We start from the raw sequence: 26,406 nt of genomic DNA, 5'->3' as shown, positions 1-26,406 counted from the left end.
AGTGGGAAAAGGACACGTGTCTCGGTTTGAAGTCAACATCCGGCTTCAGCGGAGAAGGTACGAGAAAGGAGGGAAATTACGCTTTTTCGCTTTGGCGGAAGGCTTCTCATCAGTTTTCTAGAAGCCCGGCACCTGTTTGGCGGGGATCAGAAGTCGCGACGACGGACCCTCCGACGCCAACAGATCAAAACATGTCTCAGTCTGTCGACACCTCGTGCGCGCCAATCAGCCAATCAGAGAGTGCGAATCTGCGGATGGTCACGCCACTCCAACGCAGCGGCACCCCGGAGCGCTGCACTTTCCCCTCATTATTCAGTCAGCCGGCCGTCCCTTCGCATTGTCTCGCCTCCGCGTGAAATCGAAACTGATCATTCTTAGCCATCTTGAAACTGAGTGTTAAACTTTCTAGAACATTATTTTCGAGTAATCTGTCCTAATTATCGTGTTTCGTGAAAACTCCTCGGTGTATCTTAGAACGGTCGTTGCGTGAATCGGAACTACGCCCGCGGCAAGTGCAAGACACGGACTCGTTTTGTGGAACTTGTTGATCCGTGATTCTCGAGCCCTCACGCATGATGTCCTGCCTTTGAGTGATCTGACTTGAATTCTTACTCTAAGAAGTTTCGTCGTTCGTCGTAATGTGCGAATCGCCGGGTTATCGTGTTTCTCGGAATCTCTTCGGTCGCGTGTGAATTCGCAGCTCGAGTCAAAATTCGCCTGCGGCAAATAGAAGGGTCGGCCATTTTGCCATTCATTATTCCGGCACTTGTTGACTTATGACTCGTGGGTCCCAAGCCGTGTCTCTTGATGTCCTGTTTTTGAGATTGTTAATTATCAATTGATTTTTGTCGTGTAATGGAAAAAGTGAATTGCCGGTACTCCAGTGCGGTTTTCGGGTTCGTGTCGGTTTGTGTGAACTTTTTGTGCGAATCGTTTGATAAACTTTGGTCGCGGTGTTCGTTCGATTCTGATCTCGCGTGGTTCGCGGCTCCTTTTGAATTCTCTAAGACTGAATCTATCGAGTGTTTTCATTACTGCAAATAGGATTTCCGATATCTGGTCGAATTGCTGGTCTTCATTGCTACAGCTGGGTACTGGATTGAGGTTTGAAGTATCTCTAATTTTTTTAGATTTTGCCCAGATAAGGTGTCATTCAATGCTAAACTTTTATGTACTCAATTTATTTGTCTTCTTTATCTGTCTGTTCTTTTTTTCTTGTCGTTTTCCCCTCTCACTTAGGAGGTCGTCTTCTTATTTTTCGAAGGTGAAGTAAAGAGTGGCTCAACTATGATCTGACTCAGTCTATGATCATTACTTTTAAGTAAAAAATTCTAGCAGTGTTTTCGGTTTGACAGCTCAAACTCTATCCATGTAAATGAGAGGTCTGCAGCCACTTGTAATCGCCTTGAGTCAGATTCTGGCAACCTTCTTTTAAGGTGACTTGTTAAATTTCCTGTTGTGATTGAACTGGAGTGCAATCTATCGCATCAATAAAGTCTAATATCTCTGCAAATCTTGAATTTTTGGCCAAAAAAAGAACCATACTCCTTACGAATGAGCTTTAACTTTTATACTAAACCAACGAACTGGCAAATTTTAGAGAAATGAAAGCAGGATCCTCTTTGGATCAGAACATTGCGTGCAACAGTTATTCGGCTAATGTACTGAATGTGATTTTTTTCTCCGGAAGGATCCTATTTTCATTTCTCTGAATTTTGCTCATTTGTTGGTTTAGAATGATTGTCAAGGTTCATGCGCATGGGCTATCATTATTTTTCATGCTATAAATTCCAAATCTGCTCAGATTTGTTACTCACTTGATGCTATACATTTCACGCTGATTTGGACACCCCAGAAACCATATGATGATTCACCTTCCTACAGTAAAAACTTTTCAGGTTTTCAACACTTATCGTAGGACAATTAATTGAATTTAAATTACTCTCTGAAGTTCATATTGCTTCTAACTTCTAAGATTAGTAGTCAAGTACCTATCATCTTATCGTTATCATGATCTGTACTTAATTAATTTTTTTTTCAACATGTCTTCAATTTACGTAAATGTAGAATGGCCAACAACAATTCAATATCCTCTCCCTCCCACCAACATTCTGAGGTCCCCGGATTATTGACAAGTCTCACAGTCTCGGGAAGAAATATTTCTTAAACTGTTTTTCTGTTTATTAATTTCTAGATTAGTTATATATGCTGAAGATTGGAGGAAATTTCTCCACTATCAATAAATGCAAAGTAGATAAATTAGAAACCAAAATTCTGCAACCATCTTTTCCAGAAATTTACTGATGATGAATATTGGTGCTTCTATGAGAGCATAATCCTGTGTCAATAAATGCGTAAAATGTGCCCCCTCCTGATTTCCATCATGAATACCTAATTCCCATCTCCTCTTAGGACCTTATACCATGTTTACAGCTTTCCACTGTAACAATTCTTGTTTCATTCAGCCCCTCCACAAGAAGATAGATTAGTTTTGCAAGTCCCTGACCTGTTAAGTTTTGTAGCTGTATCTTCAACCCCGGCAGTATTTTCATAGATTCATGTGCCTAATCCTTAATTCAGGAATCCCCCTCTCCTTTCCGACCTCATACCCTCAAATGGTTCACTCACAGTCACTCTCTATCTTTATTCCGCGAACTTTCAAGTAGATTTTCCGGGCAATTGAAATAATAGTGTGCTTTCCAAAAGCTTTTAAGTTATTCTAATATGAACGACATTCGACTCAATATAGATCCTGTATTTCCCCTTAAATTTTGATAAGCTGGCTCTCACTTTTAGAATTATTTTCCGACAACATTTCCTGAAATTTATGACGTCACAGTTGGATACACGCGAAGACGACCAGTAGAAACTTTCGGTTTTTCAGTGATTTAGTTGAAGTGTCTTGTTCCGCCGACAAGGGTCCAACAGATAATATTGAAGAGAGAAAGAAGATACTAAGATGTCAAAGAGAGAGAAAGAGCGAACATCCATGCCCCCACAAAGTGAGCTCAGAGAGAATGTTTTCCTGCAGACATATCTCTTAGGTGTGAGGATGGGTTAGCCCCCCCCCCCCCCCCCCCTTCGCCTCCCTGCAAAATCTGCAAAGTAGAATATAGCTTCAGAGCTGGCGAATTTTGTGCGAGACAGTTAGAGAGCTTTCCCCATGATTATTTGCAGAGATTAACCTCATGTTTGCCTTCGGCCAAATTTTGCGCCGGAGTTGCTCAAAATGCATAGTCTGAGAGGTCAATATTCCAAAATTTTCCGAGAGAGAGTTCAATATGCCAAGATTTTCCCGAGAGAGACTTCAATATGCCAAGATTTTCCCGAGAGAGACTCCCCGAATTTTCATCACAGTGGCAAGACGCAGACTCCCTATAAAATAGGTGGGGGGGGGGGGGGAAGCAAGTCAACCCCAGTTCTCCCGGAAATATTGCCCTTAAATGACTAAAATCGCTCCTCTTGCAGGTATAATTCAAACTTACAGGGGCTATCACCCTTTTCCCCTATCCAAATGCTACCCTGAAAATGTCAGAGGAAATTCTCAATGTTTCCCCATATATTATTTCCGGGTCTAATTTCATCATCGTTCATCAATAGTGAGGATGTTTCGCTCAGTCGAGCCAATTTTTCTTAAAGCTAGCTTAGACCGCGTTAAGCAGAAATTAGGCAATTCAATTTATTAAACGTGAAAAAGGTTGTGCGGACTTTCGTGCCTAAGTCGGTGATTTGTTTGCACAGTACAAAGCAAATTCCTTAAAAATTTCAAGAGAATCCTCACATACGCTCTCTTGCAAAAAATTCAATTGCCCAGTTAAATTTGGCAATAGCGGACATGGCTTGGGCCCGAGTCCTTTCGCGGGCTCAACGGACGGAATTGATGAGAGAAGAAGGATAGACGAAAGAGAGAGATACTGAGAGAGTGAGCGAGTGAACATTCATGCCCCTCCGAAGCGACAAGATTCCGTCCGATTCCCTCGTGAATTTTTGGTCAGGTGTTAGCAGAAAGTGAGATAAGAAAAGGCGGGAAAGGGGGAAAATCAAGGCTCCGCTCAGAATCGGCCCACCCCAGCACTCGATCCGACCAGATGCCCGTAATCAGTTTCGCCGACCAGCAAACCTTTCTAGGAATTCCCCCCTGCTCGGAAGATTTTAGCTGATGGATTCAGAGTTTCGGTTGGAGAGCCTTTGAAGTGAACTGAAATCGTTCGCTTTCCGTCTGCCGATGACACATGTTTTCCTTCTCAACCCTTCTTCCAATCTCCTCAGAGTTACATAATCCAACTCAATTTTCAGATTTAAGGACGCGTGTGAGTGTGTCCCCGTCCACGGCTGGCTGCCACCACCTCTCTTTCAGATCGCTCCTATTGTTCTCGTCTCTAGACATGTCTAGACTTGGTCCGCTGTTGATTGCCGCCACCAAAGCGTTGGTTGAAAATCTCCACCAGGCTCCCCTCCCCCCCTTTCCCTTTCCTTATTTTCATCCAATCTTGAAATGATTCGATAGCCGATTTAGCAATTGATTATTTCTGGATTTTACCTTTTCGTACTTTAAATATTTCTGAGTGTAATATCACGCTGTAGCGCGTCAGATATTTTTAGACAAAACTTGACCTTGCAAGAATTTGGATTAACTGTAAGCGAATATCTCTTGTGGGCGTCGCGAGTCGTTTTTCCTTTCGATTTGTGATTTTCGCTCGGGATGTACTTTTAAAGTTCTTTCAAAATTTTTTCTCAGTCAGTGTCAGTACCTGACGATCTACGTTGAGACGAGACTCGCCGAAATTTTCGAAGAAATGTCCTGAAATTCAGGAATAATCAATTGATCTATCCACTAACGAATCGTCTTTCAGAGGGCTGATGAAACCACCGTAACCTTTGAATGAAAATCTTCGCCATCCCCCCCCCCCCCTCACCATAAATACACCTCCAATTTTGTGTCCATACTTTAGGGAAGAGAATTTCAGGGATTCGGTATTACCATTTATTTAAGTAGGTAATTAATTACAACTAATTATCTCTAATTTGAAATTATATACTAAAATTAAAATTATAAATAAGCTTTTCCATGTCTAGCTGCCAATATTCAAGTGAAGAGACCATTTCTAGCAATCACTGTTTTTTGTTTGGTGCTTGAATGATGGTCTCTGCAGAAGGGAGTGAAATACAGAAATTGATTCCCAACATTATTACCTCTAAGTTTTAATTTAAATGTGATTCAGTGTTAGACATCCGTGAAGTGCGGCTTTAATTAAATCATGAACTTGTCAAGTAGGGATACAAGAAGTTGCATCTTTTAGACTGCGGTTTTATGTAATAAAAAGAAGAAAGAAGAAGGAAGAAAATGACCGTATCCATAATCCCCTATTATCGCTTTTTTTCTTTCTCATTTATGATCTTAACCTTCTCTTACACTCTTACTAATTTTTCCTAGTTTTTTCATTGTACTGCATGTTCGTGTGAGTAGTTCTTTCCTCATAACATAATCTTTCAATTCATTCATCAATTTATGTAATTGTGTCTTGATTTTATTCTAGGTATTTGCTCAAGGTGATTCGATGGACGCCATCCTTCCTGTCACAACGAGACCCGCGATACATTCCGTCGATTAGCTCCATGTTTTCGGATATTTGTCATTTTCATTGAATTTCGAGATCGCATTTCTGTGGTCACGAGACTGAAGAATTCACTTACAAAATTTGACAAGCAATTTCAACGTAACATAGGCAGGTTTTTTTTAAGAGGAAAAATCCTGCCTAGGTATGTTACGTTGAATTTGTTCGTCAAATTTTGTAAGTGAATTCCTCCAGTTTCGTAACGATAGAAATGCGATCTCACAATTCACTGTAAATGACGAATAGCCGAAAACATGGAACTATGGATGCGATGTATCGCGTCTCGTTCCGACACGAAGTATGACGTCCATCGAATCACCTGAAATCTTGAATGAGTGAATGTTGATCCTTCCCGCGTGAATATTTGTGTTTCGATAGTAGGTGGGGGAGGGGGGTAAGTGGGAAGAAGGGGAATGTCAAGTTAGGATAGGAGGGAGAGGGGAGGGGCATGCCAGGATAGGGTAGGAGGGGGAAGGGGCATGTCAGGTTACGATAGGAGGGGGAGGGGCATGCCAGGATAGGACAGGGGTGGGGAGGGGGGCATGCCAGGATAAGGTAGGAGGGGGGAGGGGGCATGTTAGGTTAAGATAGGAGGGGGCATGTAGGTTTAGATAGGAGGGGGGTGGGGGCATGTCAGGTTAAGATAGAAGGGGGAAGGGGGGCATGTCAGGTTAAGATAGAAGGGGGAGGGGGCATGTAGGTTAAGATAGGAGGGGGGAGGGGGCATGTCAGGTTAAGATAGAAGGGGGGAGGGGGGCCATGGGCATGTGAGGGTGTGTTCACACAGTTCGTCCGGGTGTCAGACTGGCAGTTCGTCGCGCAGTCTGTCGATCGCTTTTTCCTCAGAAAAAGCTTTCGAGAGATCGTGCGACGTACTGCCCATCTGACGGTCTGACAAACCGTGTGATCTCACCTCGACCGAGGCTCTCGTTTCACTATCAGTTTACGATTCAACTCCTATCTTTGTGGAGTCACCGGTGGCTTCATTCGGATGGGAGTTGAATCGCGAAGCGATGGTGTAACGAGGACCTCGGTGGGTAACCTGCGAGGCTTCTTGGCCCCGTACCAAGAGGATTTAGGCACCATAGCCACCCGGGCAGTGTGCCTGCTGGTCGGTGGGGAAGCTCTGCCGATCACCTCCTCGCCTGAACTGACCTGCGGCTGTCGCGCTTGGCGCTGTTGCTGTGAATGCACGTCGCGCCGAAAGCGGAACTTTCCCGGGACCGAGCTCCCACCTCTTGCCCTATAACGGGCAACCCCTTCCCATTCTCGGGAATGGAGTTCTTGCATGCGTCAGGAATTTGTGATTCAAGTACTTTTTTTTATAAGTTGTGCAGGGGCGTAGCTAGGAAATTTCTCTGGGGGGGGGGGGGTATGGGACCACCTCTCGTGGTGAAGAGAGCGGGGGGGGGGGGTGAGGAATGGAGGATCCCGTTTTTCTGGGGGGGCAGGCTAGGGGAGCCTAGCTACGCCCATGAAGTTGTGAGCCCCCCCCCCCCCGAGTTGGCTCTCGCGTTTTTCTGGGGGGGCCACGAGATTTCTGGAGGGGCAGGCCCCCCCTAGCTACGCCCATGAAGTTGTGAGCCCCCCCCCCCCCCCCCGAGTTGGCTCTCGCGTTTTTCTGGGGGGGCCACGAGATATCTGGGGGGCAGACCCCCCCCCCCCCCTAGCTACGCCCATGAAGTTGTGAGTCCCCCCCCCCCCCCGAGTTGGCTCTCGCTCAACATGAAGGAAAAATATTCATGGTTCTTCAATGGCCAAGTTGCCACTCTTTTTTCCCCTAACTGACGGCAGATGTTTCAGTTCATCGTGAACATCAGTGTGGATTTTTAGATTGGTTTTTCTAGGGAAAACGAAATTTATTCGGATGAGCACTTTTGAACCCAGCGCTGATATTTCAGAGTTAAAAAATTCGTTCCTATTTTTGCTGTGCGATCATCTGAGACAGAATGAGAAGCTCACATTTCAAGAGGGAAGTTACAGCATATAAACATGCAAGTTTCCAACATGTGATAAGAAAAATTATCCAGTGGTTTCATATCTACAGGTCTCATAGCTTATGAGATCTTCGCATAAACATTCCTCTACTAAAGAGGGGGGGGGGGGGGCGGCGGCGGCGGCAAACCAAAAAATTGCTGTTAGATGGATCCAATTTTTGATCATATTTCTGAAATCGATCGCAAGTCCTGAACTTCAAATTATTTTGTCACTACGGTTAAGAAAACGGAAGCGATACGCTATGAAATCGACTGCTTGTCGTTCAGCTCAAATAGCGCACTCCTGCCAATTCTGTACTCTCAATAGAAAAATGGCTGAAATCAATTCAGACTTTCGGGGGGGGGGGGGGGGGGAGTGGGGGAGTTTATTGTCAGGATCATCCAAATTCCTGACGCATGCAAGAGCTCCATTTCCGACCAAAGTTTACTCCTAGAAAAACTAATTATACTACTTACTTACTTACTTACTTTATTATACATGCTATATTTTAAGGTTTATTTTTTTTAAAAATTTGTTTTCATATATTTATTTATTATTATTATTTTTTTTTTTGTGCTGAAGCACATTAATTTCGATTAGAAATAGTCGAGGTTCACGCAAAATTCCTAGAACTAGAAGAAACCCTTCAGTGACAAAGATCGCATTCAATACTGCCAGTATTGTTTTACATAGAATTCCACTCTTATCAAGATCTAATCCAAACGAAATAATTTTAGAAAGTTACGAATAAATACGTTTACTACTTCGTTACTTACTTACTCTCTCATCCCTATCCAGGGCCGCTCCAACACAATGTGGGCCCTGGTGCCCCGGTAAAAATTAAAGTGACGATTTTGGCATGTCAAGGGGGGGGAGGGGGGACCGCCGAAAAGGAGCCCGGAGGGCCTCTCCAAAATTTTTTTCGAAATTGAAGGTACTGCAGATGCAATTTTATGCTCACTCAACGTAACTTCCAAGTCCTTTGAATAGCTTAAATTGTAACGTGAGAATATCGATGTTTTCAATTTCCTGAGTCTCTCCAAATTTTCATGGAAGAAATGGGTCAGAGGGGCCCACGAGGCAGCGAGGGAGGCCCCAAAACTTTGATAAAAAGCAAAACATTTGCTTATTTGTTAAGTCCCGAGACGGATTAAGAAATTGCTTCAAACACCTCAACAACCTTAGAACCATCTCGACCTTGATGAGCCCAGGTCGTTGGATGAAAGTCCCCCCCCCCCTCCTTAGGCGGCCCTGCACCTATCTTCATTGTTAGATACTTGCTTTTATTTACCGCGAATTACGCAGACTTTGAAGAGCCAACCCGGAAATGTTTCCGAGGAACATTGATCCTTGCATCCATTGTGACCATTACCAGTCAGCTTTTTAAAAAAATGACTCAGTTTCGATTTAAATTGTCTATAAAAAAATAAACTTGTATTTATAATTATGAAGGATTCCCGCAAGGGAGGTTGCTGTTTTGTCGTCAGCTAAATCTTCTGTCTTGTACCTCCGACTCTTCTAATCGGTTCGATGATAGAGTACTGTGATGGTCTGTTTCTCGTCGCCTACTTACGAGAGTGCATCGTGCAAAGCGTTGACGTTATTCTTTCTCAATTAATTGAAGAGATTTCCTGAGAATAAATGTTGTTAGTTAATTCACGAAATCGGCAGCCTGGGAAAAGTTAGGTGCCAGGTTTTAACCTTTTTTTTAATTTTTTATTTATTTTATTCATTGCCGCGTAGGCAGAAGTTACTCAGACAAAGAGAAGAATGGCGACTTTTTCCAATCTAGTACGTGGCTTCCCAGAAAAATCTACACTGAGACTTAATCAGATGAGGAAACCCAAACAGTCCACTTCTAATTTTCAGATTTTAAAAAAAATTCTCTCAATAAACATTCATGCCATGTTTTTAAATGAGACTGATTTCTCAAGTTGCATAATCTAAAGGTATCTCACAAGTTTCCGGTAATCAATGATGTGATATTAGCACCAATTACCTCCTTCTCTATCTATTAGTTCCAGCGGTTTTTCACTTTACTTATGAATTCTAATTTGTTTTCGATCTTCGAAGCCGACCCTCTCTCCTTCGTGAAATTCAATATCATAGATCCAAGTTCAAGACTTCCTAAAACCACTCCAATTTTTTCGACATTTAATTAATGACCACCTGCTAAACTCGTAGTTCATGACCTTTTCTCTTAATTGTCCACCGAAGATTCGCTTGGAACTACACATCTCAGAAAAAACGCGCTTGTATGCATCCACACAGTTTTAAGTATGATTGTTTTGCAATTTCAATTTCCGTGAATTTAACAGCGCGTAAAAAAATTGCATGAGCTTACCTTTAGGCTGAATTAACTAGTTCAGGTACCTATCCAACATATTTTCAACCTTAATCCGAAATCCCGGGGGCAAACCTTTTTGAAATTGATTTTCTTTAAAACAAAACTTAACCAAACATTTAGAAATGTTTGAGAGATTATAGCTCACTTGAACTTTTTCACTGATAATCGAGGTTTAATAAATCCTTTTCATTACGAAGTTACCTATAGCAGGTGAACCATCCTCAGAAACCGGGTTATTTTTCCGCGCGCTTGCTGTGTAATTGATGTCTCAGTATTCTTACTGTTATGTGTTCCCTGCTCATCCCAGCTACTTGAAATTTTGTACAGATGATCTTGACAGGTTGTAGAATAAACGTACTTGAAAAGAAATCCTTTACGATCGAAAAACAACGACATGCTTTGTATAAATTTCCTCGCGTGCGAATCAAACTTTCCCGGTCATACGGTGCGCGCGCTATCTAGCGGATCAACATAGAAACAAGCCAGCTTTGTAGTACATCTTTTTCCCGATAGATAGCACTCCTCACATGTTAAATTCGGTTCATATAGAACAGCTAGAGGGAGATGAACACGGCAGGGTCAAATCACGGATATATCCGTGCGTGGCGCGGGGGAAGCGCTTTGCGCTGCACGGATATGTCCGTGCGTGGTAATGGATGGGTTTTATTGTAGCGAAGATGTAAGAATGTCGAGTGAGGAAACATTGCGTCTCATTGTCGCACCAATTTGCGCCCCCGATTCATCATGGGCAGTAATGCCATGGACTTAAATAGGAGCCCAAGAAAGGCATGAACAAACAATCAATGGCGAAGCTCAAAATAATTGAACTTAACGCCGTGGAAATAAAAAATAGGTAATGTACCAAATCCTCCACAGTTAGGAAACCATCAAAAATAAGTCAAGCTTTTCATCATTGCGATCAACAGAAGGTGTTTTCCCCCCATCAAACAACTAGTCGGAGGCCGTATCAGGCGTCACTGCATCTACTTGGTTCTCTATTGAACGTTAGGGCCCGTTTCTTCTTTTCAGTATTTCTGTCTTCTGATCGATTTTTGTCTGCATAATGTGGCAGAGGAAAGGTCTCTTTTTTTCTTTCTTTTTGGTATTGTAATTATTTCATACTTTGCTAGCTTTCAGTATTGATGCTGAAGAATCGCCCTCTCCTTTTTCTCTCTATTTAAGTTGCGTTTCTAATGCAGGATGTCTACAGATCCGGATAGGTCCGAAATACATTGATTTTTTTGAAGACGCGAGCAGTTGGAAAGGATACTGAAAAAGCACGAAAATACCGGTAGAAATTCCGGAATTTTTTGCATATGCCACGCGTGGTTCTTATGACAGCCTGGAAAGTAGGCAATCCCTCTCTTATTTAATTTTAGTACAGTATTTACCTGTTAGATTGCGATTTTGCAGCCAGTTGATCTATTTCGAATTTCATGGTTTCGTCGTTTTTTTTTTCGCGCTTCACGCGTGAATATTGAATTTTGTTTCTCGAAAGTAGAGAGATTGAGCTGAATTTTTTGGGAAAGCCCTGAAAAAGTACTGTGAATGCACTGATTTTTTGTCAGACAGTTTGAGTAGACACCCCCCTGTAATTCTAAGAGCTTCAATCTTTCTCAGGATCCAGCCATCTTTGAGAGAACTGTTGCCTCACCGTTAAAAATTCAATAATAATATCAGTAGCCTCAAGATTTTTTACCTTCTACAAGAAAATTTTAAGTAAAATAGTAATAAATTAGCGTTATACTTCATTTGCTGGAATAAAAGCTTCTTGGATCCAGAGTTCAGACTCTTGAAAAATTTGACAAGAAAAAATACGTTTGATTCAATCGGATTTTTGCTTGAATCAAGAGCGGAAGGTCCTCTTGATCGAAGTGGATCTCCTGTTGATTCAAGCAAACATTCGATTCAAGAAAAACATGTTTCTTATCAAATTTCTAAGGAGTCTGAACTCAAGATCCATGATACTTTTTTTCCAGTTTTACTGCAACACCCCAGAGTGAAAGTTAATTTTAGAGTTAAGTTCAAATAAGCAAGCAAGATTTTTTTCGAGTTAAATTTTAGCCTTCCTTTGCGACGTATTAGGGGAAAAGCACGCGTCAACCCAAATTATTTTCAATCTAAATCGCGATGTTTAGAGTTCCGTATCTCATAACCAGCGTAAGATAGGGCTATTAAATTTTCCAGTCACTTGCGAAACGGTTATTGGAGGTTTCTTAAATGGCAGCTACTCGATGTTTCCAATAATGTGAGATGTGTACCTTTTTGCCCCAGAGCACTGAACAAGTCAGGAACGAACATTGAGGGTTTGCAGCCTCTTAATTTTGAATGAAGCCTTGCATTTTATCCCAACGTGGCAAGGCCTTTTTTAAATTTTATCTACCCTCAAAAATACATTTTAAAAGAAACTAATAAAATTGTTTTTATTTTTTCAAAATGTTTCAATAATTCAATTTAAAAAAAAAAAAAAAAAAAAAAAAAAAAAAAAAAAAAAAACCGTAGTAATTTTAGCCGGCTCAATTCTCAGCTGTTTTTCATTCCGATTCCCCCCGAGTTTTTTTCTTCATTGCAAATCTACAAACCGAATCTACTTTTTTTATAGGTAGAAGTGAAGTTGTTTCTTTTTCTCTCTCTCTCTCTCTTCTATTTTGTTCAAATAGGACGCGGAAGTATCTTTTCTTGCGTCTAAATGGTAAATAGAACCCATAGTACTCCCGAATTTTTCTTCCTCATCATCTGTAGTCGGCTATTTTGCTTTGACGTTCAGTCCTATCGTAGGCTTCTATTCAACCGGTTCTTCCTCGCGGTTTTTTAGGCCTAAGTAACCCCACTTTTCTAAAATGATAGGCCAAAAAAAAAAAAAAAAAAAAAAAAAAAAGCCATCTAAGTTCTGGCTGACCATTTATACTTCATACCTAAGTGCCCCTAGAATTTCTGATCAATTCATCGATATGCCCTCCTGTGTTCAAGTTCCGTTGCAAGTGATAAAAACTGGGTTTGTTCATTTTTAATTGTTCTCTCTTTCTCAACACTTGGAAGCCTCCAAGCACTTAAAAAACAGCAATGCTCTCCTTCGAAGGCCGAGGATAACACTGAGGTCGACGGAGGGTAGCTTTACTATTTAAACTGGTCACTGTCACGTAATTACTCTCAGTTAGCACGGTCACTGCTAGGTTGGCCTAGTGGTCAGCTATTCTGCATTTAGGTCAATAGGTCCGTGGTCCTGATCCAGGCAATGGCGACACATTTTCATAGGACTGACGAGTGGGTCTGCTGAAACAGATTCCACTCGGCCTTAACCATGGAAATGTGGATGCCTTCGCATGGATTTGTACTTCAGCTAGGTCCGTGGTCCTGATCCAGGTTGTGGCAACACTTTTTTATAGGACTGACGAGTGGGTCTGCTGAAACAGATTCCACTCGGCCTTAACCATGGAAATGTGGATGCCTTCGCATGGATTTGTACTTCAGCTAGGTCCGCGGTCCTGATCCAGGTAGTGGCAACTCATTTTTATAGGACTGACGAGTGGGTCTGCTGAAACAGATTCCACTCGGCCTTAATCATGGAAATGCGGACGCCTCTGCAGGGATTTGTCCTTTTTCGCGAAGCAAACCGGGTCACTGCTGAACTATCTGCTGATGAGCTAGCACGGTCACTGCTGGGTAATCACTACTCGGCATACCGGTCACTGCAAAAACATCACTGCCAACAAGTACCAGTCGTAAAAGCAGTTTTTTTCCGTTTTTATCACTTCGGCGAAAAATCTATTTACCACCCCCCCCCCCCCGATCTTATTCCTGTTCTTCCTCCTTATTTCTTTTACTATTTAACCCCCCCCCCCCCTCTCTGCAATGAAAAATCGAATAAACTGCATTCTTGGGGCAGTTGGGTATGTGAAAAAAAATCATACCGTGGGGAGGAATCTGTTGAATATCAATGCCTAGAGAGTAATCACAAAAATGGGTAATGGAAAAAAGTAGGGAAAAAAACAGAATGAAGAATGTCGAGAGAAGAAGAAATAAAAGAAACATAGCAATAAAGAAAGAAACAGATAAGAAAGAAATAAAGTGAAAAACTTGTGAAGAAAAGAAATTCGGAGGGAAAAGGATGAAAAAGGACAATTCTACGCACAATGATGAGATCGAAATTAAATGAAAACAAGTAGAAGGAAAAATTAATTTCATTGTTTCTCATTAGAAATTCATCCTTCAGTCCTTAATTTACGATTTATCCTTATCCTATGTTTCACCCCCCTTTTTCCCCAGAATTTTAGGTATTGCTCTCACTGTCTGGCCGAAATCGCCGCACTGTGTGCGGGCAGAGACGAAACAGGCAGTGAGAGTAAATAGGTACGTAAGTGTCATTAGGACACAAACCATCCACAAAAACTATATCAGGGACAAGATTTTCTTCTAATTTGGCTTGCACCCTCTCTGAAGATCGGCGACTTTCGAAACCATCAATAACCGCGCAAAGCAAAGCAAAAAACAAAAAAAAAAAAAAAAACTGGAAAAATTTAATGAAGGCCTGAATATTACATAACACGCACTAATTGAATCAACATGTGCAAAAACAGCTTCTTTTTCTAATTTTGAGGAAACCTTACAAAACTGTTCAAGACATAAGATCTCGGGATCAAGTAACGTCCAAAAGTTAACCTTCAAACCTCAAGCAGTCTTTGAAGTCAAAAAGCATTCGAAAGATGTGAAAAATGGACATGAGCAGTGTTCTCAATCTAGTGTATTCAATTTTCAATTGTTCACTCGAGCATCTTAAAAGTTTTCGTTGTATCTACTAATAATATTAGGAACAGATATTAACCTTTTCTTTCGTTTCCGTTTACACCCACTTCGATCAGAAACTGAGTGTTTTTAATTGCTCGCGAATTTATTATGGCTCATTATACATATGCGTCAATTTCTTGTGTTGCGTTTGGATCCTGAGAGATATTGGAGTTCTTTAGTCGTGTAACATCCATCTCGTTAGGAAGGTTCTTACTTTCCTCAATGCGAGGAAAGGTGAGAGATGTTTATTCTTGATTGCAAAAACATAGAACGTGCATCACCCACTAACGCCTTGAGTTTGGTGTAGGATGCACAAACTTATATTTTTATTTTAGTGAAGGTGCTTCTTCCGAAGCTAGACTTTTTTTCCTCGGAACTTTCCTTGGAAAAGTTTTAGTTGTCGCGCAGTCCATTTCTGAACAGTCTTCTCAGGGTAGTAGGTGTTTCTTAGATTTTAGAACCTAGCGAATTTTCTGTCGAAAACACAAGTGGCCATATTGTGAAATGACCCTCATTTAGTCGTCAGGTTTGCAATTGCAAATCTGCATTGCAATCTGTTTTCTTCCATTTTCAAGCGTTTGGTCTCGCGCTCCGATTATGAAAGGTGTCGTTACTTTTAATTCGTTTTTGTTGGTAGGTCATCTAGTCGTGCGTGACGCCGGATTCGCAATTTTTCACATAAAACTTGACTTATCCCAGTAATGGAAAAATCAGCTTTTTTTCTGCAGTTTGGTAGACGAGTCGTTTAAATGTTGCGCTCTCTTTTTGTAGTTTTTATTTTAAACCTGGTGGAGCAGCCAGAAATTTTTCATGAGAAGGGAGGGTCTACGATAACCTACATACTTCTCATGGCAAGGGGATGGGAGAGCGTCCAAAAAATCCGGTTACCCCTCCCTCTTGGCCATACTATGCCTGTGTTGGTACTCAGTGTCGTTTCGAAAGTTCAAGTAGCTGATCCCTCACTCAATTTTTCGGTTTTCCTTTAATTTTATTAGTTCTCTTCACAAACATACCCCCCTCCCCCCATTATTATTCATTAATTCAGTCCCATAGAATTCAACTCCCTTAAAAATGGGACCGTTGGTTCGTGAATTAGATAAATTAAATAATGTAAGCTCCATGCTGTTTTTTTTTTTTTAAGTTCCAACTTGGTTTTTGCAAACAGTCATTGTGTTTTGACAGTGTGGATTTTTTTCTTTATTAAAAACAAGAAACTAATTAAATGGCATGATGCATTTTTTAACTCAGCCGAAAGAATGAGTCCCATTTATTATTCATATTTATAGTCCTATGGAATTCACCTCCCTCAACCATGGGACTATTGGATTCGTGAACTAGATAAATTAAATAATTTAAGCTTCATGCTATTTTTTTAAAAACTTCCAATTTAGTTTCTGCAAACAGTCAGTGTGTTCCGAAAGTGTTATTGGTTTTTCTCATTAAAGAAGAAATAAAAAAAATTAAATACATGGATTTATGCATTTTTTAACTCAGCTGAGAGAATGATGCTCTCGCTCACTGTATGCCTGCTCGTAAGGAATCGATGAAAACAGATACAAGAACATTTCATTACTGATCCCTCTTCTTTTTTCCCTTGTATAAGTACTATGAATTAAATTATAATCAGGAAATAAGTAAGCAAATAAGTAACCAACTAGTATATGAGTAAGTAAGTAACGAACTAACTAGTAAGTAAGTAAGTAAGAAGTAAGTAAAGTAAGTAAGTAAGTAAGTAAGTAAGTATATTCGAAGGGGTGTGCCCATTAAAGGGGGTAAGAGGAACAAGTCGATTACACACGTCTCACATGGGAGCCGAGACGATGAGCACTGACCTAGGTCAACACTCATCGTCTCGGCTCCTATTTGAGACGTGTGTAATCGACTTGTTCCTCTTACCCCCTCGAAGGGGTGTGCCCATTAAAGGGGGTAAGAGGTATTACGAGCTGATTACGCACGTCGCAAATGGTAGCCGAGACGATGAGTGTTGACCTAGGTCAATGCTCATCGTCTTGGCTCCCACTTTCGACGTGCGTAATCGGCTCAAGAGCTCGTGTCATCCTCACAAAGTGGGCTTTGATGCTTCCATCCGTATCATAGGGGTCCACGTCCCATGGGTTGACGCGCGTTGGTCGGAGCTTCCTCTTCTATCCATAATAAGAGGTAGCCCCAGTCGACGTGCGTGGACCCAGGGACATGGACCCTGTCGGAAGGTAGCATCGACGCCCACACTGCGAGTGTGACACGGGCTTCAAGAGGTCCCGGAAGTTCCGTTTCGGCAACGACTTGCATTCACAGCCGTGGCGCTCGGCGACGGCAGAACCGCCGTCAGTTCAGGTAAAAGTGTCCGTCACGACGGTCCGTCCGACGATCGGGTGGGCGACCCGCCGAACGGTCTGTGAGAGACCGCTTCGGCGTTCGGTCGTCGCCTGACCGTCGGACTTCGGATCCGTGTGGGGGGCACTAGAAGGAGGGATCCGCAGACACCGCCCCGGCCAGAGGTCTTGTCAGTGGATGGCGATCGGTGACCTAAGATCCTCGGGTCAGTGACCTTGAAGTACCTCCGTATGCCTTGGTAAAAGGAGTGATCGTGAGTGCTCTGGGTATACGTGTACGTTCAGGATGATTGTGTTGTCATCAGACGTGGGTGCGTGCCCATGTTCGATGATCATGCGATTACCCTGACGACACGCACTTGGAACACTCATTATCGCAGCTTTTACCATGGCATGGTTACCCGCGTTATCCGCCGCGGTAAAACAAGTCTACGTCTGCAGCAAAAGTCGGTGGTTAAGTGGTACCATCTAGCCATATTTCTGTGTCTTGTAACTGCTGTTCTAGCAGTGATGAGACGTAGAATGCGTTAGGTGATGCCTTTTTCCCGCCCACTTTGGTTTCAGGCGGTAAACTCGTTCTTTACCGCGGTTGATGGGTTAGGGGGGATGGGGGTGGGTGGGTTAGGAGGGATAGGGTCAAGATTGGGGGGCGGATTAGGAGGGATATGGTTAGGATAGGGGGGCGAGTTAGGAGGGATAGGGTTGGGATTGGGGAGGAGGGTTAGGAGAGATAAGGTCGGGATAGGAGGCATAGGGTTGGGATTGGGAGGTGGGTTAGGTTAGATTAGGTTAGGTCAGGGAGGGGCTTTAAGGGGACTGGGGATGGGGGGTGGGCTAGGAGGCATAGGGTTGGGATTGAGGGGAGGGTTGCGAGGGATAGGGTTGGGATTGGGAGGTGGCTTTGATCAGGTTAGATGAGGCTAGGTTAGATTAGGTTAGGTTAAGTTAGGGGGTGGCTTAAGGGGGATTAGGAGGGTTGGCTCCAATAACTTTTCGCATTTCTTTAAACTTTAAGTCCTCACCGTAGACCCTGGAGGAGAACCTAAGTTCAAGGAAAAAAGAGTTTTAAATTTGCATAACCATTTTCCATCGTCCGAACTCACCAGACTACATTATGTTCATGATGAATTTTAAGAAAATCGCCGTCAGAGGTTGAGTTTCCCTAAGATTTAGCACTTTTTGTATGGTTTATGGTAAGGACAAAATTATTTTTTTTTGTCCTTACCGTAGATCATACAAAAAGTGCCAAACCTAAGGGTAGATCAACTTTTGTCGGCGATGTTCTTTATATTTACCATGAATATAATGTATAGTCTAGTAAGTTCTGACAGTGGGAAATGATCATGAACATTTCAACTTTACTTTCCTTGAAATCAGGTTCTCTTTCAGGGTCTACGGGTACGGCTAATAGTCAAAGAAATGTAAAAAGTTATTTGAACCAACCGGGAACGTTATGGTTCATGATTCACGAGGGTAGGAGGACAGATGGTTAGAACGTTTTATCCTCGTAGGTTAGAACGTTCTATCCATCGCATTCACTCACTTTTGATCAAGAAAAACTCACTTAGTCGTAGAATTCCTCGAACTTTTCAACGATTTGACTACATTTTGCAATTGTGAACTATAATTTCTGGTTTATGCGTCAAAACACGTACGTCCATCGGGAAACTGATAGTACTTACGTTGCTTTTCAAGTAGGTCAGAAATTTTAGTTCCAAATCACAAAATGTAGTCCAATTCTCAGTCTGTATATACAGACTGAAGAAAAAGGAGATAATATATTATCGTCTTTTTCTTCCTCAGTTTATTCTAACATCGCATGTTCCTTCCTGTATTTAAATCTCCCTGTCATTTTCTTACCTTCTTTTCCATGTCTCATGAATACACCCATCCAAAATGCCTCTCACGTGTTAAAGGAAGTTGTTTGGCTTAACTCGTGAGCTACTAATATCATAAAATTCTGTGCACTTACGCATCTTTCCGTCCTTTCCCTCAATTCAACAACCGCATGAAAGTATCACTAACCTACACTAAAAAGCCGTGCATTCCGTCCCTTACTTTCTTCTATCTTCTTTCTTCCCACTTTTACGAAGGGTTTGACGCTAATATTTAGTGAATCATATTAATTCGACTGTTCAGTCTATGTATGATAATCATCGAATTTCCAGCCTCGTTGCTACTTCAGCCACACAACTTGCTCCACTCTGCAAATTATCTCCTTGCTCGAGCTTCGCTAGATTGATTCGTCAGAGTTTTCATCGTTACCATCCATTCTGCTAATCAAACTCTCAATTTTTCACATAATCCCTTATCAACAATGGTAGAAATACTTGCGCGGATTTCCGGCCGCAAAGTCATCTCTCGCTAACATCCTCGTTATCAAAGGATCACAGACAAGGCGGAGAGGCTACATGGCGAACAGTTTCCCTCTTCTGCTATAGAGAAGTAAAAACTTCTCGTCATTAGAAATGCTCTTCACGAAAAGTGAGAAGAAGCAAACAGCGAAGGAAGGAACAGAAGAAAGGAACATTAGGAGCTGTAGGAGAAGAAACAGCAGCTAAGGAAGAAGCGCAGACGTAGAACAGAATATGTTGAAAAATCAGAAGAAATTAGCGTAAGCGGAGGAATAAGAAGAGAACCAGCTGCAGCATCAGAAATAGGACCGAAAGAAACATCCAGCGAGAACAACGTCTTACGTCTTTACATCTCTCCTTATGATTAATTTTTATTTTTTAAATTTATTTTTTGGTTATGTTATTTGTCCAATAGTTAAATTGACCGTGGTTTTTACTTCATTTAGTAAATAGGTTCAGTATTGAACTTAATTTTTTTAAGATTAACATCTTTTTCGAGTCATTCTGTCAGTGTAATCGGTATATTTTAATTTAGTTACTTATCTTAAATACCAAATTCTAATTTTAATTTGACAACTCAGTGTTATCTGCATTGATAATGTCATATGTAGTAGCTGCAGATACGAAAACAAGTTCTTAGTTCAAAAAAACAAACTATCAGGAGCTTAGGCAAAAACAGAAGTTACAGCAGTCCCAGTAGCAGACGAAGAAGTAATAACAGCCTCTGAAAAATAAGAAAAATCCCTCAAATTTAAAGATCAAACCAGGTTTGACTAGAAAAGGCAGCACGAGCAAAAGGGAGATTAGAAAAATAAGAAGAATGTAAAGGTGGACAAGCAGAAGAAGAAGAAGGAACTGGTAATAGCAGTAGAGAAGGAGTGAAACAAGGATAGTAGCAAGGGCAGCAATAGCAGGCTCAGTAAAACATAAATAACTCCTCGACCTCGATTATCCCAGCCGTAATGAGGAAGCAGCAGAAACAAAAGAAGATTCAGAGAGAAAAGTAGAAGACAAAGAACAAGTAGTAGAAGAAGTTCACAAAAAAGCTCGCAGAGTTTTTCGCAACAGTCACGCACTTGTTGTAATACCGTGGTTTAACCGGTCTATAGTGTTATGAATGTTACCTTAGTCTTCTCATCATGTACTTTGTCCTTTTTTTGTCAATTAGGTCGCTGTTGCTTCCAAAAGTCTCTCTTTAAATCATCGTTTTATAATTGATATGAAATGTGTTTAATATGACAAGGAGAACAATTAGTGCTAATGAGTATATTTTTATTAGGGCTGCCGAATTGTGAGTAATTTGAGAATTTGTGAGAAAAACGCGAGTAATGAGTATATTTTCTGCGTAATTCTCTCTGTTGAAGCGACTAACGGAATGCTGCCTTTTTCTAAGAGAACTCGTTATTTCGCGCGATTTGTGCGAGTATCCAGTGAGTAAAATTGAGAAAGGTGGTCGAAGAGTGAATAAAAAATTGAGAACGGCGAGCAATAAGTGTTTGAGTAAAATCGAGAAGTGGTGTGTACATAATTAATAAAATCGAGGACGATGGGTAGAAGTGAGAAAATTCAAAAACTGTGGGAAGCAAATGAGTACAATTATTTTGAACAAATAAAATTGAGAACGGCGAGTAATAAGTGTTTGAGTAAAATGGAGAAGTGGTGTGTACATAATTAATAAAATCGAGGACGATGGGTAGAAGTGAGAAAATTCGAAAACTGTGGGAAGCAAATGAGTACAATTTTGAACAAATAAAATTGAGAACGGCGAGTTATAAGTGTTTGAGTAAAATCGAGAAGTGGGTTTGTACATAGTTAATAAAATCGAGGACGATGAGTAGAAGTGAGAAAATTCGAAAACTGTGGGAAGCTAATGAGAACAATTTTAAACAGGTAGTAGCAAATGAGTTGAAAACGTATACGAGTAAGTCCGTAAGAGTATCGGCAGTCCTGACTTCATTAATATTCTTGTTGGAAAATTCTGTTGGAAAAAAGGTCTTTTGGATCTAGAGTCCGGACTCATAAAAAATTTGACAAGAGAAAATACTCATAGTTCTATTCAATATTTGCTTGAATCGAGAGCCAAGCTTATTTCCTTTTGATTCAAGCAAAAATGTGATGGAATCAATAGTATTTTTTATTGTTTAGTTTTAGATTCTGGACTCTGCCTTCTAATGACTTTTTTCTGGTGTGTAGTTTCAAAAATTTACCACTGCGTAACTATCAACAACCATTTTAAAAAAGCCCATTACGTCAGAGTAATTATACTTTAGTATATGTTTTAGTAGTCTCAAAGATAGTTTGTAGAGTTGCTTTCAGTGTACATAGTTCACCTCCTTAGCCCACATACCTATAGTGATGATTAATATTGAGCATTAAGAAGTGAACCGAGAGAATTTAAATCGCTTAGTGAGCTAAGTTCTCCGTACTTTATTTTATTTATGTATTGATATATCTATATTCATTTATTCATATATTTTTGAGGAATTGAAAGAAAAACTGTAGGAATATCTCATCATATGAGTTCCTCTTGTTTTTTTCCAATTTTTTCTGTGGTAGGAAAGTAGAGCTAAGGAAGTATGATTTTCAGTACGGCATGCGTCTTAATGGAACCGGCCTTTTTTCAGCAAATTTTATGAATCACTCTGTAGCAAAATATTCCACGAAATAGTTGTCGGAAACTTAGTTTTCAGCGACTTGGATAAATATGAAATTCAAACCACGAACTTCCCAAGTGCAGGCTTCCGTTCATGTTGTCAGAGATTTTCTTTTTATGGTCGCGACCTCCACATCCCAATAGCTCTTCATGCAAATAAAATAGCATATTCTAATACTCTTCAGCGAAACGATAGCACTAATGCGATTCATAACTAACAATCATTCAACGTATATTTATCACGTTCAGGTCTTTAAAAACAATGCAATCGTTACTTTTCTTTTCCGATTCGAAGTAATCAAATCAATCGATACAAAAACAACGATTGAACAAAATAGTGTATTTCCTTCGGAAAATACACTAATGTATCCGTCACACAACTCGACGTAAACATAATGCAATGATGCATGGCATACTCTCAGAAATATGCATCATGATTTTATTTTATTTTGTTTCTGTTTTTTTCATCCGGAGGAGTGTTTCCTCTCGATTGTATTTCTAGTTTCAAGATACATTTTTAATTATCCTGATCATTATTCATTATCATGTTTTTTTTTTCATAATGTAACCTGTAAACACCTTATTTGGGCAAAATTTAAATCAATTAAGCAAGTATGTCTGGTTATGATTCTTTTTCTGATGAGTCTGTTCATTTTTTCAAATACTATTTATTAAAATAATCTTTTTCTCGACCAATTTTTCTATTGCGAAGTGCGGTTTCAGTAACAGTGTCGTGTCGCGAGTGCTTTCAGCTTGGCGTCGGGCAATCGGATAACCCTCTTCCGGTACGTATCTACAAATTTTTCCGTTTCTTTTTCAAACGTAATGTATTGTCCGTCCACAGCTGACAGTTACCGGATAATTTCCAATTATTATCATTCCTACACTCTACCTGGCAAGGTAGACTATGTAAGCATTACCAAAAAAGAATGCACGGCTACTGTTAAAATGGTTATACATAAAATTTTTAAGATTTTACATCTTCCTAATGATTATTTAAGCAGATAACATCGGTGCAGAACATAGTTCTCCCCAAAATTTTCACTCGTTACCTAACGTATTGCCTCTTTGAAATCACACGGAGAAAAAAATTTCGTGCGTGGGACCCGAAGTTTAGGTCATATGGATCTCTGAAGTTTTCGGATTGAGCATTCGAACACTTAAGGTCCAGCTGCTGAGGTTTGGATCACACATCTGAAACCTCAGTTCCTACGTCCTAGGTACTGCGGTTTTCACATCCGAAGAAATTCGGTGCTCAAATCCGAAACACTTCGGTTCTCACATCTGAAGTACTTCAGATGTAAGAACTGAAGTTTCAGATGTGTGATCCGAACCTCGACAGCTAGATCTTAAGTGTTCAGATGTTCAATCTGAAAACTTCAGAGATCCATATGACCTAAACTTCGGGTCCCACGCACGAGGTTTTTTTCTCGGCATATTGAGAAACTCATTGCCAATCGAAGCAGTACTCATTCAAAAGAATAATCATGCAATGGAGAATATGCATGTGTCTAAAATTTGGTCAATTTCATGTCTAAGATGAAACTAATTGAGAGAAGAACTGAGCTCGAGTTTCTCCTTGGTTTCTCAATTGAACAATTATTGGAGAATATATGACGAAATAATCTAATCTGCTAAAAATGTACTGTGTTTTGATAGAAAATGTTTAAATATGCCGGAAAAATTGCTTTAAAGTAAAGTGCACCCCGTACTTTTCACAAATGCAAGAATTACAAATCCTTAAACAAGTTAATTTCAAATACTCTAAAAATTGAATGAAGTATCGACAAATTTCGAGATAAACGTATTAAAAACGCTACAAATTACCATGCATTTCAATGAAATGTGTAATAAAGAATTTACACTGGAAAAAAAAAACACATTGAATCTAGAGTCCAGATTCTTAAAAACATCGACAAGAAAAAATACTCTTGATTCAATCGGATTTTTGCTCAAATCAAGAGCCAAGCCTCCTAATTTGAGCAAAAATCTGATTGAATCAAGAGTATTTTTTCTTGTCAATGTTTTCAAGAGTCTGGACTCTAGATCCAATGTGTTTTTTTTTCCAGTGTAGATGTACCTAATACAAATATTTCATCGTCAAAGAGCAGGAAAAATCCTATAATTTCAATGTCGGGAAGAATTAATCACTATCCGCCTAGGTTACTTCTATTCTCTCCTTAAATGTCTCACTATTCTTCTTCCTCTGATGTGTAGATTTTCACCACATGTAATTATTTTAATTTTTATTTTTTTCAGGAACCTTTGCTGTTAGCGGTTTCTCGGTATGTAAAATTTTTGCATTTCGTATGGAATAAATTTAGCATGCCGTTATTTGTCGTTTCTAAGTTACAAAAGCTAGAATATGGCCCTGTCATGTCCGCACGCTCTTCTCTGAATAGAAAGACGGGAACGAGAAATCAAGTTCGCCTTCAATTCGAAGCAATGCAATTTGATCGGCTCAGGAGTTGTATTATGCATTTTGGTCTTTCGCGATGTCCGAAAGGCGAGCAACTTCAACCGTAAACTTCGTTTTATTAATGATCATAGCAGGGAAATGTCCAGTAATTTTTACTTGATTTTTTCCGTTGAAAACAATGTTGACAGTGAAATTGAGAGATAAGTTGCATTGTAGACATGTAGCCCCGCCCTGGCGCTCATATGGACGTATTTCTGCTGTAAGGAACCATGTGCATAGGGATTGCTGGGATTGCAATGTAGTTCCTTATCGCATAAATACGCCCAAATGTGAATAAATAAAACACATGAAAGCAAGTTCACCTTAGGCTCTGTTGAATGCACTTTGATCGAGGAGTTACATCATTAGATCACTGGAAAAAAGAACTAATTGGATCTAGAGTCCAGACTCTTACAAACATCGACAAGAAAAAATACTCTTGATTCAATCGGATTTTTGCTTTAATCAAGAATCAAGCCTCTTAATTTGAGCGGATTTCCTTTTCGATTCTAAGCAAAAATCTGATTGAATCAAGAGTATTTTTTCTTGTCAATGTTTTCAAGAGTCTGGACTCTAGATCCAATGTGTTTTTTCTTCCAGTGATGCAAAGCGCGTAATTTCATTTGAATTAACGAATCCGCTAGAATTGTGTATTTTCTCACTTTTGTACACGCGGAAATCAAGCTAGCGACTATTCGAATCTCGGAGAAGGTATATAGTATCACACAAAATTGAAGGAGAATCTTACCGGCTCCCCTATCTCAAGTTACTGATGTTTGTGAATATTATGGCCGCATCTGTATAAAAATCGCGTATTTTCCGCGATGTTGAGGTGAAAATTGTGTGATCTTTAGTAAGCTTCCTATACACCGTTGGCAAGTTTAGTATTTTCCGCTAAAACGTTTAATATAGTATGCTTTTAAAAAACCGCAGGAAAAATCACGTATATTTGCCGCAAAACTGCGGCCACTATCGCGTATATTTCTGCGAAACTGCGACAATTATCGCGTATTCTTTCATTTTTTTTTAAAAAAAAATCGCGCATTTAAATTGATGCGGATTTCAAACAAGCAATTTTTCAATTGCTGTGACGAATCCGCTCGAAATATAGCTTACTTCGCGCGGTATTGAGATGAATTCGCATCATTTCTCACTCTTTCGTACGCAGTAATGAGGCTAGCAACTATTCGAACTTCGAAGTAGGTATGTGGTATCACGTGAAATTGAAGGAGAATCATAGCATATCGCCTATTTTAAGTCACTAACGTTAATAAATGTTACGCTCGCATTGATTTAAAAAAAAAAAAAAAAAACGCATTTTTTCCCGCGTTATCGAGTTAAGAATTGTGTGACATTTCGTGATCCCCATCAAACGCTAGAAAATTAAGGTATTTCTCATGATATTTATGTGAATTACTCTTAATTTTAATGATGTTACGAAACCGCAAGAAAAGTGGCGTAATTGCGTATGGGCTGCGATATCGCGATGATTATCGCGCAATTTCTTATTTTCCGAAAAAATCGCTTATTTGCCGCAATACCGAGAGAAAAATGCGTAATATGTAAGATTCGACAAATCCGCTGAAAAAATCGAGTGATTTTCGCGAAATTGAGATGATAAGATTCGCGTACTTTTTCACGTTTTAACAAGAGGAAGCCAAGGGAGCAACTATTCGAACTCCGGAGTAGGTATATGGTATCACGTGAAATTGAAGGAGAATCATACTCGTAGCCTAGCGCCCATCTAATGTTAGTAACGTTGATGACTGTTATGGTTGCATCGATAAAAAAAAAATCGTGTATTTTCCGTGATATCAAGCTGAAAACTGTGAGACCCTCTGTTTTCTCCCTCAGCCGCTTTAAAATTTGCGTATTTTCCACGAT

The 26,406-nt window shown here is 40.4% G+C and overlaps 1 protein-coding gene and 1 long non-coding RNA gene across 2 annotated transcripts in view; one reads left to right on the top strand and one right to left on the bottom strand.

Moving 5' to 3' along the window:
- The window catches only part of LOC109029573 (uncharacterized), a 49,833-nt gene that overhangs the window by 17,907 nt on the left and 5,520 nt on the right, over positions 1-26,406 (bottom strand). The gene's annotated exons all lie outside the window — the stretch shown is intronic.
- On the top strand, positions 171-24,839 carry LOC109040135 (uncharacterized). The gene is made up of 3 exons (XR_011899382.1): positions 171-1,104; positions 22,777-22,849; positions 24,324-24,839. It is a non-coding gene; the product is annotated as an uncharacterized lncRNA (long non-coding RNA).

This window comes from Bemisia tabaci, chromosome 2, assembly GCF_918797505.1.
Source record: "Bemisia tabaci chromosome 2, PGI_BMITA_v3".
NCBI classification, from domain to species: domain Eukaryota; kingdom Metazoa; phylum Arthropoda; class Insecta; order Hemiptera; family Aleyrodidae; genus Bemisia; species Bemisia tabaci.
Note: the sequence above shows the minus strand (reverse complement) of the source record. Positions and strands in the feature narration are given on the sequence as shown.